Genomic DNA, 3,880 nt, shown 5'->3' on the forward strand with positions numbered 1-3,880 from the left:
GAGTAAAGGCTAAAGAGATAATGACCCACATCTACCCACTTGAAGTCACATCTCCAGCTGTAGGGACTGGAGAAGTGAAAATATACATAGAAATGGATGCAAATGGATGCACATCATGTGTTTCCAGCCAGCATATAGTCTAAAATCAAGTTACATTTTGCCCTAAAATCCAAAACAAATCTTAGGGCACTTACCCTTTTTTAAAAAAAAAAATGAAAATGACATTTACATCATCTTGTAAAGTGATCAAGAAATCATCCATTTCTTTCCACTGAAGTTAAAATATTTTCATGATCAAGGTGGATTTCAAGAGAAACTTTAAAGAAAAGTGGGGGAGGGAGACGCCGCTGCCACCAGCATAGCCGGAGACCTGAGCCGACCCTGGGGGCTGTCCGCGGACCCCGCTCTCTCTCGATGAGTCGGAGAAGTCTCGTTGTATCGGAGTAAGATGGACGGTAGCTTTGATTGTGATTGTGGTGAGCTGGAGCCACCTGATCACTAACAAAAGACATCTTCTGTTAACCAACAGCCGCCAGAGCTTCCTGTTGAAATATATACCAACAAAGGAAGAAAAGAAGCAAAACGGAAATAGTGCTTACCAGCACCTTAGAATGATGCTGCTCAGGACCAGTCCAACACTGAATGTATCTGCACTGTGAGGAGAATGTTCAGAGAAGCCTGTTGTGTGCATATTTATTCACATTTTTGTTAAATGTTAAATTGTTTAGCACAAGTAAATCTGAGTGCATAGTATGTCATTTCATTCCATTTGAGTTTCTTGAGTGTTTTCTTTAAATGCCTGCAGAGTTGCTGCCCCTTTCTTGAACTATGAGTACTGCAATCTTTTTAATTCTCAGTATGAGTAGAGCATTTTGAGCTTTAAATCTAAGGGGAACTCAACAGCCTGGTTGGCATATGCAATGAACATCAAGAAACCATCTTGCTATGGAAGCAAAATTATTTTTCTTCTCCCTTTTTGAAAGATCTTTCCTTTTGATGCCAGTTTTCTTCCTTGTTTACACAAGTTCAACAGTTAAAAAGGACAAGGCAATAGTAAGGGTTTCAAAATGGCTGAGAAATTTGAAAGTCTCATGAACATTCATGGTTTTGATCTAGGCTCTAGGTATATGGACTTAAAACCATTGGGTTGTGGAGGCAATGGCTTGGTTTTTTCTACTGTAGACAATGACTGTGACAAAAGAGTAGCCATCAAGAAAATTGTTCTTACTGATCCCCAGAGTGTCAAACATGCTCTACGTGAAATCGAAATTATTAGAAGACTTAACCATGATAACATTGTGAAAGTGTTCGAAATTCTTGGTCCCAGTGGAAGCCAGTTAACAGATGATGTGGGCTCTCTTACTGAACTGAACAGTGTTTACATTGTTCAGGAGTACATGGAAACAGACTTGGCTAATGTGCTGGAGCAGGGCCCTTTACTGGAGGAGCATGCCAGACTTTTCATGTATCAGCTGCTACGTGGGCTCAAGTATATTCACTCTGCAAATGTACTGCACAGAGATCTCAAACCAGCTAATCTTTTCATTAATACTGAAGACTTGGTGCTAAAGATAGGTGACTTTGGTCTTGCACGGATCATGGATCCCCATTATTCCCATAAGGGTCATCTTTCTGAAGGATTGGTTACTAAATGGTACAGATCTCCACGTCTTTTACTTTCTTCTAATAATTATACTAAAGCCATTGACATGTGGGCTGCAGGCTGTATCTTTGCTGAAATGCTGACTGGTAAAACCCTCTTTGCAGGTGCACATGAACTTGAACAGATGCAGCTGATTTTAGAATCTATTCCTGTTGTACATGAGGAAGATTGACAGGAGCTTCTCAGTGTAATTCCGGTTTACATTAGAAACGACATGACTGATCCACACAAACCTTTAACTCAGCTGCTTCCAGGAATTAGTCGAGAAGCACTGGATTTCCTGGAACAGATTTTGACATTTAGCCCCATGGATTGGTTGACAGCAGAAAAAGCACTCTCCCATCCTTACATGAGCATATATTCTTTTCCAACGGATGAGCCGATTTCAAGTCATCCTTTTCATATTGAAGATGAAGTTGATGATATTTTGCTTATGGATGAAACTCACAGTCACATTTATAACTGGGAAAGGTACCATGATTGTCAGTTTTCAGAGCATGATTGGCCTATTCATAACAACTTTGATATTGAAGAAGTTCTGCTTGACCCAAGAGCTCTGTCTGTTGTCACTGATGAAGAAGAAGTACAAGTTGATCCTCGAAAATATTTGGATGGAGATCGGGAAAAGTATCTGGAGGATCCAGCTTTTGATACCAGTTACTCTACTGATCCTTGTTGGCAGTACCAAGATCATCATGAAAACAAATATTGTGATTTGGAGTGTAGCCATACTTGTAACTACAAAATGAGGTCATCATCATATTTAGATAACTTAGTTTGGAGAGAGAGTGAAGTTAATCATTATTATGAACCCAAGCTTATTATAGATCTTTCCAATTGGAAAGAACAAAGCAAAGAAAAATCTGATAAGAAAGGCAAGTCAAAATGTGAAAGGAATGGATTAGTTAAAGCCCAGATAGCTCTAGAGGAAGCATCACAGCAACTGGCTGAAAAAGAAAGGGAAAAGAATCAGGGATTTGACTTTGATTCCTTTATTGCAGGAACTATTCAACTTAGTTCACAACATGAGCCTACTGATGTTGTTGATAAATTAAATGACTTGAATAGCTCAGTGTCCCAACTAGAACTGAAAAGTTTGATCTCAAAATCAGTAAGCCAAGAAAAGGAGGAAAAAGGAATGGCAAATTTGGCTCAATTAGAAGCATTGTACCAATCTTCTTGGGATAGCCAGTTTGTGAGTGGTGGGGAGGACTGTTTTCTCATAAGTCAGTTTTGTTGTGAGGTAAGGAAGGATGAAAAAATTGACAAGGAAAACACTTACACCAGTTACTTGGACAGGTTCTTTAGCAGGAAAGAAGATGCTGAAATGCTAGAAACTGAGCCAGTAGAGGATGGGAAGCTTGGGGAGAGAGGAAATGAGGAAGGATTTCTGAACAACAATGGGGAGTTCCTCTTTAACAAGAAGCTTGAATCCATAGGCATCCCACAGTTTCACAGTCCAGTTGGTTCACCACTTAAGTCAATACAGGCCACATTAACACCTTCTGCTATGAAATCTTCCCCTCAAATTCCTCATAAAACATACAGCAGCATTCTGAAACATCTGAACTAAAAGCACTCGCAGACATTTCTCTTTGTATTCTTCATGAATTGTGTTCTTTTTTATTACTAGTGTTTTAAGTCATTTTTTTTTTTACTTGAATCAGATTGTGTCATTTTGGTAAGGATTTCATTAGTTTTTGGTTTTTAAAATCCAGACTTATTTTCTACATGTGAGATAGTTTTCATTTTAACTGGCATGTTGTTTGCACAGAAAAATTTAAAAAATAGAGCAAAATAATGCAATGCAGGCAGAGACAAAAGAAATGCACTAAGACAAGTAAAAACATTCTCTCATAGAACAGTGATCTGTTTTTACAGGAAACAAAAATCTTGCCTTGAAATTTACACAGTGAGACTGTACATAATTGCATGGAAATATCTATTTTTTTCCTAAAACATTTTTTGATTCATGAGTATTTTCAAGTTTTTCATACTGTACATATTTCTTAAAACACATGATACCAGCAGCAACTGAAAATGAATGCCAAATTTGGTACACATGTGTTATCTACCTCAAGGTAACAAAAGTATGTGGCAAAACATATACCACCTACAGTGCTTCACAATATGCACTTCTATTTAGCCAGCGTTTATTATAGTAAACTATTCTCAAGATTCATTCACTGTTTATAAATGTTCTGGTATGCATTCTTT

General features: G+C 38.0%; 1 pseudogene; it reads left to right on the forward strand.

Annotated features, from left to right (window-relative positions):
- The first annotated feature begins 1,067 nt into the window (after positions 1-1,067).
- Positions 1,068-3,236, forward strand: LOC119536482 (annotated as a pseudogene).
- Positions 3,237-3,880: the final 644 nt, after the last annotated feature.

The sequence above is a fragment of the Choloepus didactylus genome, chromosome 6 (assembly GCF_015220235.1).
Source record: "Choloepus didactylus isolate mChoDid1 chromosome 6, mChoDid1.pri, whole genome shotgun sequence".
NCBI lineage: Eukaryota > Metazoa > Chordata > Mammalia > Pilosa > Megalonychidae > Choloepus > Choloepus didactylus.